Raw genomic sequence first — 19,097 nt, forward strand, 5'->3', positions numbered from 1 at the left:
TGTAACTTGACTTTATGTCACCTGTAATTGAGATGGTGCGAATGACTGGGGGATTATAGGATTACAGTATATGAAAGTTCTAATGAAAGCAAAACGAAACATAAGAAATATGAAGAAAATGAACGTCACCTGTCATTTATCAAAATAGCTAGACCTTCTTACACTATATATTGTATGTTTTAAGAAAAAGCCAACCTCGAAGCATATTTTAAAATATACAATTTTTAGATACTACTTACCTTAGCCTTCTTCAAACTTCATATCTTTTATAAAACCACGAGCATACAATATTCGACCAACAGCTAAAAAAAGCAATGTTCATTGATATCTCATCTGAGTTTGTATCTATGTCAAATTGCATGAATTAATACATAACCATTATATATTTTATTCCATTGTGTAATATATTTAGAGCGAATAAGATTGTCGATTTTGTTTACTGAACATTGGCATCACAATCTGCTGGCTGAAGCCATTAGTTATTTTAATATCTATAAACCGGGAATTCGGAGACCGTATGAGACTGGGTATTGCGACCAAGAAATAGTACCATGATTGGTACCGTATATGAACTGCGTATACTGGTCAAAGGGTTACTGTTGTGGACTCTGTAAAAACATGTTGTTATATGTGAGTAACAATATTTTGAATTGTATGTTCATTTCAGGATGTAGAAGATTATAGTGAAGATGTTTACGAAGTAAGTTAACATGTTTAGCTTCCTATAAAAATGTGTTTATTTGCTAAATTTTAGCAAACAATTGCTAAGGGCAACTAAGTGCATACTAGATTGTATATTAAAAGTCAAGCCATTCTTTCAAATGAATTACTCCTGTTGTTAAATGCAGTCAAAATAGTCATTGACATCTTGCAAAAACATGTAGGTGTTAATCTAAAAAAATCCAATTTCCCTCATCTAAAATTATAATTTGCAACAGTATTAAACAGTATAGATGTTAAATGAATTTAAAACGAGCTCAATTTTATACTTATCCTTGTACTTATTTTAGTTATCCCATTAGCAATTGAGGCCTACTATTTCCCGGTACCGGTCTACGGTCTCATCAGGTCCTTGTATGCAATATTATAAAGTAGCTATTGGTTGTAATGGTAGCGGAAGCCATTTGATGGAAGTATTCGGCCAATCAATAAAAATATGTAGATTTCTAAAATTATGCTTTTGATTTTAGGACATCATTTAAATAAGTTAAAATATTTGTCCGATTTTAACCGAAAGTTCCAAAACTGAAAACATCATTAAATGCTATTAAATAATTGTAATCTCAGTATTTGTAAAATTATTGTAATTCAAATGATTTTGCATTATGTTCCCATTAATTAACTAGTTGAGATATATAAGTTACTATCATCTGGGAGTAGGATTAAAATATTTGTTATTTGTCCCAGTTATCATTACATTTAAATCATTATTTGACATGATCTTAACGTTTCAATAACGATCCTATCTATCTCAAATTATAATTGTATTTACTTATTCTCTATGCTGAATAAAGACATGTAATGTTATTAAAACTAGTGAGAAATTGTCAGAAACTGTTTTATAACTCTTTTAATATTTTGTTCAGAATCCATAAGAGTTTTGACATTGAAATTGTTTTAGTTTGATTCATTGAGTAAACGTTTGTCATTGACGACGAGAACCTCAATGTTTAACATTAAATTAATTTCTAATTCATTGTATCTTGACTTTATGTCACCTGTAATTGAGATGGTGCGAATGACTGGGGGATTATAGGATTACAGTATATGAAAGTTCTAATGAAAACAAAACGAAACATAAGAAATATGAAGAAAATGAACGTCACATGCCATTTATCAAAATAGCTAGACCTTCTTACACTATATATTGTATGTTTTAAGAAAAAGCCAACCTTGAATCATATTTTAAAATATACTATTTTTAGATACTACTTACCTTAGCCTTCTTCAAACTTCATATCTTTTATAAAACCACGAGCATAAAATATTCGACCAACAGCAAAAATGCAATGTTCATTGATATCTCATCTGAGTTTGTATCTATGACAAATTGCATGAATTAAGACATAACCATTATATATTTTATTCCATTGTGTACTATATTTAGAGCGAACAAGATTGTCGATTTTGTTTACTGAACATTGGCATCACAATATGTTGGCTGAAGCCATCAATATCAATATCTAGAAACCAGAAATCCGGAGACCGGATGTTACGACCAGGAAATAGTACAATGATTGGTACCGTATATGAACTGCGTATACTGATCAAAGGGTTACTGTTGTGGACTCAGTTAAAAAACATGCTGTAAAATTTGAGTAACAATATTTTGAATTTTATGTTCCTTTCAGTATGAAGCAGACTATTGTTACATTGACAATGTAAGTTAACATTTTTAATTCACATAAAATGTGTTCATTTGCTAAATTTTAGTAAACAGTAACTTAGGGCAATCAAGTGCATTCTGGATTGTATGTTGAAAGCCAAGCCATTATGTTAGGAAAAATTGGAATACTGCAGATAATTTAAAATTAAATTCAGTTAAAATTGTCATTGTAATAATGCAAAAACATGTTTTTTGGGTGTTAAACTATTTCTATTTATTTATTTTTTGCAATTTTCTAATATTTCAAAATTAGAATTTGCAACTCATTTTGTTTTTGAATTTATATTTACAATGTGTTTCTGAATTTGATTTATTTGTATTCAATTTTACTGCAAACACAACCACTGACCGAAATAATTTGGGTACAAAAAGTGCAATTAAATATATAAATTGGAATAAATATAAAATATTAATTACATAAATATAACACGTACTTACAGGTTTATCATATTCAACAGATTAATACTACATACACCGTTAATTCAAATGTAATCTCAACATTAAAATAACTTATTAAAGAGAAAATTTTAGTTCATCATTTCAGTATATTTTGCAGTCGAAATCAATTTGGTGATTAAACATTCTTCACATAATGAGCTTGATTGTAAAAAATTATGTTGCTCTTAGCTTCTTTTTGACTTGAGCTTTTTGTTGACTGTGTGGGATAGTGATTATAATCCATGTAATTCTACATTTTACCTATGGTGATTGGAATACTGAAAAACTCAAAACTAAACATACTATTTTGAATTGTTTATTTGAGTTTATCAAGGTCTGCCTGCTTGTGTTGGCTGCATTATGACTTGACTCTGACATGATACCATCACAACTTTAATTGTGTTTAAATGCCATGAGGTGACTGAAGTGACTGCCATTCCTAGTCAAACCAAGATCTGTAAGGACTTGAAGAAACAGAATGACAAGAAAAATAAACAAGTTATACGGGTGCGATATACTAGCCCTTTGTAAAGAGACCTCTTGGTTAGTAGCTTGACTATCTGAATAATAAGGAGAGATATACTAATCACCCTAGCGTCGGCGTTTGCTTTACACTTTGGTTAGGTTTTTCTTGTCATTATCTCAGCAAATACATCTTGTATTGCATAAGAAGTTAAGATATGTGTTCCCAATTATCCAATCTACTTAAATGATTAAATTAGAGAACTCTATTTTGCAAATGCAAATTATGAATGTCATTTTTTTACCTAGAAATGCTGGTTAAGGTTTTGCATGTAGCCTTATTTAAGTCAATATCTCCACAAATATTTATTTATTGGAATGAAACTTTAAATATATGCTCTCAAACGTCAAATCTTCTTAACTGATCAAGTAAGATAACTTGCATGTAATGCACATTTTTCCCATTTACTTTTCCATTGGTTAAGGTGTTGCATTTTATGTCTTTAATCTTAAAAGCGGCGGTACAGTCGAGTGGTGTCTCTGTGACAGCTCTTGCTTAACGTGCTAATCACCGATACATGGAATACGACTTTCCTGGGGTTAACCAGTACTTAGTACACAATTTTCCCAGTACTACCCTTTTAATACCGAGCCCTTTGAAAAGGGAGCCACTGGTACCTTATTTAAGACATCTTTGAAACAATGAGTGTTGGCTCTCCTGCTTACTCTGTTATACTCTTATTTGGTTAAATCCAACTTTAATGGTTAGGTTGACACGGTTGTTTGTTATAAATTTCCGACCAAAAGCTTAATATGTCAACCTGTTGTATAAAGTTCAAACAATAGACCTTGACGGATATTATGGTGGTGATGAAAACGTTATAGTTCTGCATATGAAGGCAAAGCCATTTTAGGCCTTAATTTAACTTTTGACGGAATTCAAGAAATTTAGAAGTACTGCAAGTGCATGAATAAAGTTTAACAGTGATAATGATTGTTTCCTTACCATTTTCAGCCCATGGTGCAAGGCTGCGCTATGGACTTTGCACCTCAAATGGTATGTATACATCATTCTATGAAGTTGTTCATTACATTTTGCAGTGTTTTATGTTCCTGCACCATTTACAGAAGCAACTATTGCCGTTGTCATATAGAAACCGCCACTTATAGTTTTACAAGTCACTTTGCAATATATCTTAATTACGCTTATCTTGACTCATTTAACTTGGCTGATTAGGTCAACATTGGTGTATATCGATATAGAGATTTTTTCATAATCTATTGTTGTATAATTATCTCTAAGAACCCTTTTTAGAATGATCTTAGACAGCTTTGGCCCTGTTTCCCTTTCAAAACAAAACGTAACACAAAAAGTAATCCTCTTAACAGACAGGTCAGTTCTGCATCATACATTAAGTGTTATAAAGAAATGAACATAAAGTGAAATTTATGAAGATCTTATTCATGCTTGAAAATATTTTATTAGTTTTTTTATTGATAGTAAAATTTGGTCCAGTTCAAAACACTATACTTTCCTGTAAACACAGGGGTCGCATGTTTATTCCTCCGCCTCAACACTAAAATACTAACTATCTTCTAGGAGTTGTTAGATATTGTGTATCAGTGCTATAGAACCAGTGTTACATTCTGTGCGTGCGCACTAGGCCTGACATCCATGTATAATTTGCTGGCTTGATAGAATTAACATACAAACCCCAAAACTGAAATGATATATTGTATAGCGTTAAAATTGTGTTCTAACCTCAGCGTATCACCATGTATTACACAGTATAGATTTTAAATGAATTTAACACGAGCTCAATTGTATACTTATCCTTATACTAATTTATACTTATTCTATTACCAATTAAGGACTCCGGTCTCACCAAGTCTTTGTCTTCAATATTATAAAGCAGCTATTGGCTGTTATGATAGCGGAAGCAATTTGATGGAGATATTCGGCCAATCCATAAAATATATATAATTCTTTTGATTTAAGGTCATCGTGTAAATAAGCAAGAATATTAGTGCGGTTTTAACCGAGAGTTCCGAAAGGCAAATCATCATTTAATAGAATAAAATAATTGTAATCTAAGTATATGTAAAATCATTGTAATTTAAATCATTTTGCATGCGTTATGTTCCCATTAATCAGTTCAGATCTTTTAATTATTATTGTTATCTTTGGTCAAGTACACAGCCGACGTATATTCTAATGCCCCTGAAAAAAGATGGATTTACAAGTGTTTTCGTGTGTTGTTTCCCGCTAAATTTGGACTTATGAATGCAATAGTTGATTATCTTGAAGGATTGAGTTTTTTTTAAGACTTAATTCAAAATTTTGACTTTAAATTTCGGTTTTTCACCTAGATTTGAAAGAATATCTTCTGTTTTCGCGATATAAGTTTGAACAGCACGCCATTATTTCGTGAACACTTGTCAAATGTTATTTGTGTCATTGTTTGCTTGATTGGATTACGGTACAGTACAGGTGTGCAACAATCACTATACGATCGGTCCATCTAATTGCTGATCAGTATATCCATATCAGAACTAAATTAGGCTGCTTCGCTCAGTTATTGTAAATGGGTATTATTTACGGACCATGACTAAGAAGAAAAGTGATGTTAAGCGAACAAAGGAAGAGGCATCCCCAAATTCGGCGAGTGATTAGCCCGACAAATTGCACATAATGGACGCTACTACGGCCCCCGGGTCATCTACGCAAAATGACCCGAAGACGTCTACACCGCCGCCCCCTCCCATCCCCCAGGGTTCCACATCGCTCATGGCGGGTGCGTATATACCCCCGCATCTACAGTTCCTTGCACAACAGCAAACGCCTCTCCATGGATACCAGTACTTTAGCCCCCCGCACGGTACTCCTCAAAATAACATGATGAACTACTCCCCAGTCGGTACGCAGCTTACCCAAACCACGCCTGCGAAGGACAACGAGCAATACAATGCAATAATGTCAAAACTATGCTCCATTGAAAACTGTCAGAAGAACATACAATCAAACTGAACAAAATTGAAACTGATGTCAAGGCTGTTTCAGGCAAAGTTACTTTAGTAGAAGTCAAGGTTGCCTCGCTAGAAATAAAAATTTCTGAAGCTGACAAAAAGTTAGCCGAGTTTGAGCAGAGCCGTGCGTTTGATAGCGAAACATGCGATGAAATCAAACGTAACCACACAGAACTATTAAACAGTATTAAAACCCTGAATAATGAAAACTCGAGCCTATCAGAGAATATATTAGATCAACAGTCACGATCAATGCGCGATAATTTGCTTTTCTTCAATTTTGAAAAAGAAAAATGTTTGAGGATCGCAAATCTGAAAATTGTTTGAACAAAATTATCCAGTTTTGTGAAGATGACCTAAAAATCGAGGACTCTAAAAGCAAAATAAAAATTGATCGTGCTCATCGCATTGGTCATTTCGAACATGGGGAAAAAGCGACCTATAGTTGTCAAGTTTAACTATTTCGGTGATAAAATTGACATTAAAAACAAGGCACGGGAATATCTTCGGGACAGTGTGTACCGTGTCAGTGACCAATATCCCAAGGTCATTCAGGACCGCCGCAGAAAGCTTGTGCCATATCTAGTACAGGCCCGCCAAGCAGGTAATTAGGCATCGCTTTCGAATGACGTCCTGTACATCGACGGGGTACGGTATACCCACGACCACCCACCACCAGGGCCTTCACCGGCGCTCCCCCCGCGCGGTCCCCTGAACCAGCGCCGCGGAGACACCGGCAGCCAGGATGGTCAAGGACAACCACGCCCCAGCTAGGAAAATGAACAGAAGCAGCTTCACTTTTTATCTTGGAATGTTCAGGGTTTAATTTCAAAATTAAATGATGCAGATTTTCTAAACTTTATACACTCTTATGATGTGTTAATATTTTCAGAAACTTGGTCTTCTAAAACTACAAATCTCAACCTAGAGAATTTTGAAAGCTTTTCATGTCCTCGTCCAAAATGCAATCGAAAGGCTAAACGTAATAGTGGCGGGGTTATTATTTATTACAAGAAATCATATTCGAAGGGAATAGAACTTGTTAAACTAAATAACAAAGGTATTATATGGTTTAAACTCAAAAAGACTTTTTTTGGGACGGATAATGAGATATTTGTCTGTGCATGCTATATACCACCAACTGATTCAAATGTTTATACGAACAAAAACTCTCTTTTATTTGAATTTGATTTCTATGAACAACTTGCTGTCGATATAAGATGTTATAGTCAGTTGGGTGATATAATGTTAACAGGTGATCTTAATTCAAGGGTAGGTCAACGATCAGATATAATTGAGAATATTAATCTTAATCGATATGTTGATTTGCCGGAGTACGATGTTCCGCTTGATGTACTACCGCCACGCTCGTCTTTCGATGTCCAGGCTAATCCTTTTGGTAACAAATTATTATCACTTTGTAAAGAAAATAGTATATTTATCGTTAATGGTAGATTAGAGCCAGGTCATTTTACATGTCATAACTTTATTAGAAACACATTTGCTTCTAGTGTTGTTGACTATGTGATAGTAAATTACAATTTATTTACTTGCTTAGATAGTTTTAAAGTTCTAGACGCTACAGAGTTTTCCGACCATTGCCCGATTGATTTTTCTTTGAATTGTAATACTCTTTATAATGATACAAACTTGAATTCTACTTATGATAAGATTATTTCGGATACCTGCCATGCCAATGTGTTACAACATGCGTTAGATGGTAAAAAAACAATTATTTGATGAAATTACCAATAATCTATTACATGACAATGTGGACTTTGATGTATGTATAAATAAACTGTGTGATCTTATTTATGATAAATCTTTTCAGCTGAATGGAAAGTCTTTTAATGTAAACCCTCTACGTAAATGCAACACTAGAAAATCATTGTGGTTTGATGTAACTTGCAAAGATCATAAAAATATATTTTATCGTTGCAAAAGGGTATTTAAAGATTCACCTACGAATGAAAATCGTTTAGCTTTTTTAAATGCTAGAGCTAGCTTTTGTGATGTTAAACGCAAAGCAAAGCGTGTTTTTATACTAAGGTTCGTAAAACATTATGTACTCTTAGTAAGTCTAGCCCAAGAAAGTTCTGGAAATATATAAACAAATATAAGGCTAAACCTATTTCTAGTAGTCACGATGTCAATATTGATGATTTTATCAAACATTTTAAGGATATATCAAATACTCCACACTTCAGCTCATTCGACAACGACGATTTTTTAACCAGAGAGGTTTTTACGATCACAGAAATTTTAAAAAACTATTTCAAATTTAAAAAGACATAAAAGTCCTGATATGCAAAATAATGTTGCTGATTTTTTCGTTGATTCTAAGCATTTTATTTCTCCCTATCTTGTTAAGATTTTTAATTTTATCTTTGACAAAGGAATTTATCCTGAGGCTTGGTGTAAAGGCGTCATAGTTCCTATCTTTAAGAAAGGTGATCGATCTTGCGCTGCTAACTATAGAGGTATAACTTTAATAAATATTATTGCTAAAATATTTTCAATTACCTTACGGAATAGAATGAACAAGTGGTGTGAACGTGAACATATATTAAACTCATCTCAATTTGGGTTTAGAGATAGCCGTAGCACAACTGATTGTATTTTTATATTACATACTATTATACAGAATGTTATTAATAATAAATCCAAGTTGTATTGTGCCTTTATAGACTACGAAAAAGCGTTTGATACTGTCATACATGAGCGCTTTGGATTAAACTTTTGAAATCTGGTATGAGTTGCAAAATGCTTAAAATGATTCAAGCCATTTATCTCAATGTTAAGTCTTGTATTAAAGATTCTGCTTGTATGTCATATTCTGAAATGTTTAATGTTACTTTTGGTGTTAAGCAGGGCGAACCCTTGTCTCCATTATTGTTTATATTATTTATAAATGACATTAATGATTGTATAGATTTTACCAACCTTACGGAAAAAGACTTACGCTTGCTATCCATATTTATGCTACTATATGCTGATGCTATTGCGTTATTCACTACCAGTGCAGATAGTTTACAATTACAACTGGACACTATATATCAATATTCATGCAATTGGGGCTTAAAGATAAATGTAAATAAAACTAAAGTTTGTGTTTTTGAGAAAAGAAAAAGCAATTGTACATTCAATTGGTCTATCAATGGTGATATTATTGAAATTGTCAGTGAATTCTGTTACCTAGGTATTAAGTTTCATTACACTGGTAATTTATCACGGGTAATAAATACTTTAAATGAGCAAGCTTTGAAAGCATATAACCATTTATTATCGATATTTAGTCGTGTCAATATAGATGTTAAAACAAAACTCTCATTGTTTGATGCGCTTGTTGTGCCAATTATTCTATATGGCTCTGAGGTATGGGGGATTTACAACACAAATGACGTCGACAAGTTGCACTCAAAATTTTGTAAATTGCTGTTAGGAGTACGCCCCCAGACTTCAAATGCAGCTGTGTTTGGTGAGTTGGGTAGATTCCCATTGTCTATCATATGCAAACAAAGAGCTTTAAGCTACTGGGCTAAGGTTATGAATAACCCAGATTCACTTATGTTTAACGTTTTTACTGAACAATGTAATTTATATAATGGTTTAAATAGAAATATCGCTAATAACTCAAATATAAACCTATGGTGTTTATCAGTCAAACGGGTGTAAGATAATCTTGGTCATGGTAATATTTTTTTTTGAATTTAATGCTGATATCAATTATTTACCAAATTTGGTGCAAAGACTGAGAGATAAATACGTACAACAATGGAGTGATATATTGTCTAATCAACCCAAAATGGAATACTATAAAACATTTAAATGCGAATTTAAATACGAAAAATACTTAGATTGTGTTTATAATACTAAATCTAGACAAAAGTTGTCACAATTTCGATTATCTTCACATAATTTGGAAATTGAAAGGGGTAGATTTAATAATGTTATTAGGGCAGAACGTAAATGTAAATTATGTACACAGAATACTGTTGAGTCAGAATTTCACTTTCTACTATGTTGTTCCGCTTATAGCGATATACGAAGAAAACATGGAATAAAATCACACTGGCCTAGCTTACTTAAATTTAAGAATTTATTATCCTGTCAAAATATTAAGGTTATTAACAATGTTGCTAGATTTATTTCCGATGCAATGAATTTTCGAGAGGAAAAACTCCAACTTTTGGCTGCTTCTTAATTTTACTTAAATAATAATAATAGTAATGTTAAAATTATTGATTATAATTATAGTTATTATGAAAATGACAAAAATGACAATAATTAATATAGTTTGTATAACTCGTTAATTACTTAGTATATTGATTATTTCAACTGTCAATATATATACATTTTCATATGCATTTTATATTATATTTGTAATATTTGTTCATGTACGTTTGTGTCTTGGCCATATCGATATTTATGCAATATGTAAATGGCCAAAGGCAAGATGCCGATTTGCCAATAAAAACTTGTAAACTTGTATTATCATCTGGAAGTAGGACTAATGTATTTATTTATGTTTATTTTTTTGGTAATGTTATTTAAACAAGCAGAAAATGTCAGAAACTGTTTCATATCTCTCAGTATTTTTTCAGCATCTATCAGTGTTTCGACATTAAAATTGTCATAGTTTGATTGATTGATTTAAAGTTGTCTGCAATATTATAAAGTACCTATTAGTTGTTATTAAAGCTTAAGCCATTTGATGGAAGAATTAGGCAAATCATTAAAAAAAATGAAGATGTCTAAAATTATGCTTTTGATTTTCAGTCAGCATGTAAATAAGTTGGGTTAGAATATTTAATCGGACTTTTATTTTCTGTAGTTTTTCACATAAGTATTTAACCGAAAGTTCCAAAACGGAAAACATAATTTAATATTATTAAATACTTGTAATCTGAGTATTTGTAAAATTAGTGTAATTTAAATGATTTTGCATGCATTATGTTCCCATTAATTAACTAGTTGAGATATATAAGTTACTATCATCTGGGAGTAGGAATAAAATATTTGTTATTTGTCCCAGTTATCATTACATTTAAATCATTATTTGACATGATCCTAACGTTTCAATAACGATACTATCTATCTCAAATAATAATTGTATTTACTTTTTCTCTATGCTGAATAAAGACATGTAATATTATTAAAACTAGTGAGAAAATGTCAGAAACTGTTTTATTACTCTTTTAATATTTTTTTTCAGAATCCATAAGAGTTTTGACATTGAATTTTTTTATAGTGTGATTCATTAGACGAGATGCTCTATGTTTAACATTAAATTAATTTCTAATTCATTGTAACTTGACTTTATGTCACCTGTAATTGAGATGGTGCGAATGACTGGAGGATTATAGGATTACAGTTGATGAAAGTTCTAATGAAAACAAAACGAAACATAAGAAATATGAAGAAAATGAACGTCACCTGTCATTTATCAAAATAGCTGGACCTTCTTACACTATATATTGTATGTTTTAAGAAAAAGCCAACCTTGAAGCATATTTTAAAATATAAAATTTTCAGATACTACTTACCTTAGCCTTCTTCACACTTCATATCTTTTATAAAACCACGAGCATAAAATATTCGACCAACAGCAAAAAAGAAAAGTTCATTGATATCTCATCTGAGTTTGTATCTATGACAAATTGCATGAATTAATACATAACCATTATATTTTTTATTCCATTGTGTAATATATTTAGAGCGAATAAGATTGTCGATTTTGTTTACTGAACATTGGCCTCACAATCTGCTGGCTGAAGCCATCAGTTATTTTAATATTTATAAACCGGGAATTCGGACACCGTATGAGACTGGGTATTGCGACCAAGAAATAGTACCATGATTGGTACCGTATATGAACGGCGTATACTGATCAAAGAGTAACTGTTGTGGACTCTGTAAAAAACATGTTGTTATATGTGAGTAACAATATTTTGAATTGTATATTCATTTCAGGATGTAGAAGGTGATGGTGTAGAGGTTTACGACGTAAGTTAACATGTTTAGCTTCCTATAAAAATGTGTTTATTTGCTAAATTTTAGCAAACAATTGCTAAGGGCAACTAAGTGCATACTAGATTGTATATTAAAAGTCAAGTAATTCTGTCAAGAAAAATTAATTACTCCAGTTTTATATGCAGTTAAAAAAGTCATTGACATGTAGGTGTTTATGTAAAAAATCCAATTTCCCTCATCTAAAATTATAATTTGCAACAGTATTACACAGTATAGATGTTAAATGAATTTAAAACGAGCTCAAATTTATACTTATCCTTGTACTTATTTTAGTTATCCCATTAGCAATTGAGGCCTACTATTTCCCGGTACCGGTCTACGGTCTCATCAGGTCCTTGTATGCAATACTATAAAGTAGCTATTGGTTGTAATGGTAGCGGAAGCCATTTGATGGAAGTATTCGGCCAATCAATAAAAATATGTAAATTTCTAAAATTATGCTTTTGATTTTAGGACATCATTTAAATAAATTAGAATATTTGTCCGGTTTTAACCGAAAGTTCCAGAACGGAAAACATCATTAAATGCTATTAAATAATTGTAATCTGAGTATTTGTAAAATTATTGTATTTCAAATGATTTTGCATGCATTATGTTCCCATTAATTAACTAGTTGAGATACATAAGTTACTATCATCTGGGAGTAGGATAAAAAGATTTGTTATTTGTCCAAGTTATCATTACATTTAAATTATTATTTTACCAGTTTGTTGAATAGAAACCAAATAAACAACATTGACATTTCCTAAGTTTTACTTCTGCATAATAAATATTATAAACGTATAATAGCCTTGCTATATAATAACTGCAATTGGTACAACAGCTTAACAAAAAAAAAGGATTGGCTAAATATGGCCGTGAATACGAACGGACTCCATGATAGGTCATAGTGACACACGTCTGGAAGTCCGAATGGAAAAGAACCACGCAAGCCGTTAAATGTATATTCAAAGTGTACTCTATAAATACTATAGTGTCCTATGATATGCCCGTGCTGGAATAGACTGTTTGGCAAAATGCGACAACCCAGCAACTACGGTCTACGTGCAAATGCTCCTTACCAAAAGCAACTGCAAAACCCACAATATACCCGCAATCTCCTAGCAACGCAACGCAACGCAACAATGCAACCCACAATTTCCAACAGCCAATGCAACATCCGCAATATATCTCACGGCAACGCAACGCAATGCAACGCAACAACGCAACCACCGGGACGCCAAGTACTAGGACGATCCCGGCCTTGAGCAACAGACATGCAACAGACTCCTTAAGAACTTGTTATTCCAGCAACGGGATAATGAACGTTATTTATATCTACATTCATCCTAATTAATTAATTTTAGTTTATAATTCCCAATTTTACATGTATAGCCCTCTTGTTGATTCCCATACCGAGTGATTACTAGCACCGAGGTGCTCGACCAAGGTAAAAGGTCTCAACAAGCCAAATACATCTAAATCATAAATTATATATGTATGCATTTTTAAATTGAAATGGATGACAGCCTAGCCAGCTCTCGGCTTGCGATTTTTTCCCGCCTTCACGACTGACTAAGTATTCTAAAAACAAAAACATGTGGAACCTTGGAAAGCGGCACTCATACCTCAAACTTCTATAAATACTACATCAAATGCAAGCTACCGGTAACCACATTACGCTGGTTAACCATTTAAGCAACAAAGCAGCTATTTAAACAGAAATAATGAATAAATAATAATTTCAAACAGAAAGCAGTTTCCGATGTCCATGGTTCCATATTTATACATTCTTAAATCACAAACAAAATATATGCACATTTACAACATGTGAAGAAAGTACATAATGTCCACAAGTCTGGTCCAGTCCAATGTATCTATAACCAAAGTCATTTTCACTAAAGTGAGGGTCGACACTCTGTCATGGCCTCTCTATGGCAACAGTCAAATATTCCATACTAAACTCCTATCCGCACGAGTTTCCAGTTATGATAAATCACCATAACTACAAGATAGTAATTCAGTCTGATGGTGCGAAACAACATGGTCACAAGCAATGTTCATATAGCGTTTGCACGTTAAGAACCGACTCTATATTCCTCGTACTCTTTAATATGGCACTCTAGACAGATTCAGATGGCTATTTGTGATCCGTTGCTCCCCGACATGTTTTAGGGTATTCTCTGTCAAAACGAACGCCCCCTGGAGAGACATCAATCCGCCATAGCATGCATGTTGACCAGACTCAAACCACTGCTGCGATACATACTGTAACATACAAAATACGAAAGCAGCAACACATGGAAGTACATTTCTAAGCGGCAAAATTTAAACTTAATTACTTTAAAACTTATATAACAGGTAAATTCTTAACAAAGGGTAAATGGGGAAAACAATCTATGACTGGGTGGGCTTGGCGGGATTTTTAATTTCGGTCCTCTCCGCACGAGATTTCGCTAGCAAAGAAAGATTCACCGTTAATAGACCGGTTTAATTTAATTGAAAAGTGCACTATAAACTAGTGTCAAATATCGAGAACCAGTCTGCATTGACTTGACCGATAGAGGCCGAGAGTGTTCCGATTGCTTAGCAACGGAACAACAAACCTTAAATTCAATCTCGCGAAAATAATAAAATTTATTTTTAAGCAAAATAAATTAACATATTTGACATGATCTGACCGTTTCAATTATGATACTATCTATCTTAAATGATAATTGTATTTACCTATTCTCTATGTTGAATAAAGACATGTAATGTTTGTTGTTCTTTATTTTGAATCAAACATTTAGATCCAAAACGACAAAGCGTGATTAATATTTAGAGTTCTTTATTTTCAGTTGTCTCCAATATGTTTACTATACAATACGTTTCTAATTAATGAACTGAGCTATTTTTAATAAGCCCTGAAAAAAACATAGGACATTTATAACTATAATTTAATTGTAAATAAACCAATGTACACAAATACAAGCAATAGAACACGAGACAAAATACACAAATACAGCGAGTTCCATTAACTCATGTAGGTTATTAAAACCGTTAATATAATTAATTATATGGAACACAATACAAAGAAATTTACAATTCTTGATATACTTAAAACACACACACCTAGAGTATAATCTCTAGTAGACTATAATCATATATACTTCAGTTACTGATATGGAAGTAGACAGGAGTCACGCTCATCCTCTTACATGTTTTATGGTAATGCTGAAACATGCATGTTAATAAATATTAAGTTATTTGTCAAAACACCATGTTAAATTCCAGCAATAATAAATCTCAAATAACATCTATTTGAATCTCAATTGCAATACAAGTAGAATAAAAACATAAAAGAAGAAAATACCTTTACTTTGATGTTTTCCCTTCCAATGAAATTTTATTAAATTATTTATAACTATCACGCCAGAAACCAAAAGCAGAAATATTCCTGAGAAACATTATTTGGCCGAGGCTCACCAAAAGCTTGAAACAAGACATTCTTTGGTTAAAAACTCAGGAAAACATATACTCATTTGTTGCTAAAAAGGAATGAATATTAATGAGGAAAACATGAAAACCAGTTTGGGAACCAACAATTCTATCTTAATCACATGACTGGTCAGGTGACCGACATCATGTTATAACAGTTAACAGTAAACAATTATCAATGACCACATAAATACCGTAAATTCCCTAATGATAAAACATGCAAGATTTTTCAACAAGTCATGAAATATCATAATTCCTCTAAAAGTAACCCTTACTTAATAATATTGAAGATTAATAAAAAAAATCAATCACATATTATACTATATTACACACTCCTCCCTCATCCTTAAAGACGTCCTCGTCTCAAAATCATTTAATGAAAAATAAGTAAATAAACCCCAAAGTATCAGGATACATACTTTATAAGAAACACGACTCTATTCAAAACTTTTCATCTTGAAATTTAAGTTATTCCACTATCTAACAACAAATTTGTTTGTTGCTAACATTTTAATATAACATTTGTTTTTAAATTAGCTTTTGACAAATTATTCCAAAGCTAAATAACACTTTATGAAAACATAATCACAAATTATTATTAAAACTTTTTACACCCGAATAATGATAACTCAAATCTCATGATATTAAAATGCTCAATCAGGAAGCTATTTGTTTTACCTGAACCCTCTTCATTATAAATTTACCAAATTCTATCCATTTTGGAGGTTTTCGCGTTCGTTTGGACCTCCTTAACTCAGTTTCATCATGATTACTGTCAACATCAGAATTTACACCAGTATTACTATTATCAGACGGGTCAGCCAGTTCCTGCTGATCACAAGCATTTTTCTCTGGAGGCACTTTATCACAAGTAACCTTAATATCAGTGGTACATCGTATATCCTCTGCATCTGTACAATTCTGTGTCTCAGAGGATATTGTTGTAGCATCCTCAACATCATCTTGTTCTATACAACTCTCTACTCCTACTCTATCTACATCTATTCTACTCTGCACAACAAGGTCGTCACCCTGCTTGGGATCTACCATTGAATAAAAATATTCAATAGCATCTGAACTACCTGTATCGCTAAGACTAGCTTACATCAAAGTGTTCATTTTTTCATCATGAGAAGAAACATTATAAAGTGGTCTATGACTCTTTGGGTCAAAAGACTTCAGTTTTCACCTCCGCTTGACAACTTCCTTATCAGAGTTTGGTCTAATCATATTTTTTTTCTACTGTTAATATGCTTCCTATTGGCAATAACAAATTTCGGTGCAATTTCCTAATTTTCCCACTTCCATCCTCCCTTATTATTTCATAACATGGAGGGTTTGAATAAGGCTTTTTTAATACGACACACACCTCACTTTTCCATTCAGTAATTTTGTGTCTCCCATCAAATGCTAAAACACGAACAAGAACTCTATCCCCTTCTTCCAATGCTGAACCTCTCACTTTCAAATCATAATTCAACTTTTGTTTATCTTGAGCAATATAAATTATTTTCTGGGCAGTCTCATTTGCATATTTCATTCTGTCTTGTAATGTTTCAATAAATTTCCTTTCTTGCTTTGACCTTACAATCCCAAAATTTAAATCTCCAGGCAGTACACCTATTCTACCACCAAACATAATTTCAAAGGGAGAATATCCAGTTGACTTATGTTTTGTGCAATTGTAAGAATAGACAAGATGACCTATATGCTTCTTCCAATCCTGTTTTTTATCAGGTTGAAGAGTACCTATCATATTAATCAAAGTCCTATTGAACCTCTCACATTGACCATTTCCGGCAGGATGATATGGACTGGTTCTAGATTTAGAAATGCCACTGATCTTACAAATGTCTTTGATCAACTTACTTTCAAAATTTGCACCTTGGTCAGTGTGTAACCGTTTTGGATATCCAAAATCATTGAAAAATGAAATTAAAACTTAAGCTGTGGTGTGAGCTGTCTGATTTTTCGTCGGCACGGCATGAGCAAATCTTGTGAAGTGGTCAATCATCACTAAAACATTTTCAAAACCGCCTTTAGATTTATCCAAAGTAAAAAAATCTATACAAAGCAGTTCAAAAGGTTCACTACTTGTAATATTTTCAAGAGGTGCTTTATCAAATCTATTGTTTTTGAAAAGAATACACCTTTGACAATTTTTAATATGATTCTCTAAATCCGTTCTCATACCAGGCCAAAGAAATATTTCTTGTAAAAATGACAAAGTTCTTTCTATTCCTTGATGGTCAATATCATCATGAAAAGACTTTAAAATAGACTTTACCAAAGATTGTGGTACAACTATCGGGTCAATATTATCTCCCTTGATGATCACAGATCTGTGCAATACTCCCCTAATCATTTTCATATGATCTTGCACTTTAAGCAAAGCAAGATTTTGTTTATTCTGACATATCTTTTTATGAGTTAGAGTGTCTTTCCTTAATCTAGCTTGTATCCAGGGTAACCATATTTCATCCTCTCTCTGAGACTTTCTCCATTCTGTAAATGACATCTCAGAAAGGTCAATATCTTCAAAAGTACTAAATTTCTCACAAACTTCTGGATCAAAAGACAATGTCTCTATTGGGGTGACTTGAATGGGATTACAAAAAGACTATATTTCTTCTGAATGTAACCTAGACAAACCATCTGCATCAGCATTACTAGTTCCTCGCCTATATATCAAGTCAAAATCAAAAGCCACCTGTGCCCAGTGGCATCCAACTTGGCAGTGGTCATAACATATGTTAAAGGATGAATGTCTGTGTAAACAGTAAAATGTTGACCATATAAATAATCATAAAATTTCTCAGTGATACTCCATTTTAAAGCCAAACATTCTACACGGTATGCAGAATAATTAATTTCAGACTTACATAATCCCCTACTAGTATAACTTATCACCCTTTTTACTCCTTTTTGGGTTTGATATAAAACACCACCTAATGCTATAGAAGAAGCATCAAAATGCAACTTAAATGGAAGTTCAAAGTCGGCATAACCTAGTATAGTTGGTTTTGACAATATTTTTTTTTTATTTTTAGAAAAGCAGTTTCTTCTTCAGTACCCCCAGTGAAAAGGTTTTATTGGAGAAATTGATTTCTTTTTTTTCTGGATTTCTTGGAATTGGCACAATATGGCAGCAGTTTGTTTAATGGCTCTACTATTTTGGCATAGTTCTGTATGTATTTCCTGTAGTAACCGGCAAATCCTAAAAAAGATCTAACTTGTTCGGGCGTTTTTGATGTTGGCCATAAATTGATCTTTTCAAGTTTTGATGGGTCAG

The 19,097-nt window shown here is 32.6% G+C and overlaps 1 long non-coding RNA gene across 1 annotated transcript; it reads left to right on the plus strand.

Annotated features, from left to right (window-relative positions):
* The first annotated feature begins 666 nt into the window (after positions 1-666).
* Positions 667-12,890, plus strand: LOC128225110 (uncharacterized). The gene is made up of 4 exons (XR_008259607.1): positions 667-700; positions 2,352-2,381; positions 4,302-4,343; positions 12,287-12,890. It is a non-coding gene; the product is annotated as an uncharacterized LOC128225110 (long non-coding RNA).
* The last annotated feature ends 6,207 nt before the right edge of the window (positions 12,891-19,097 follow it).

The sequence above is a fragment of the Mya arenaria genome, chromosome 2 (assembly GCF_026914265.1).
Source record: "Mya arenaria isolate MELC-2E11 chromosome 2, ASM2691426v1".
Taxonomy (NCBI): Eukaryota; Metazoa; Mollusca; class Bivalvia; order Myida; family Myidae; genus Mya; species Mya arenaria.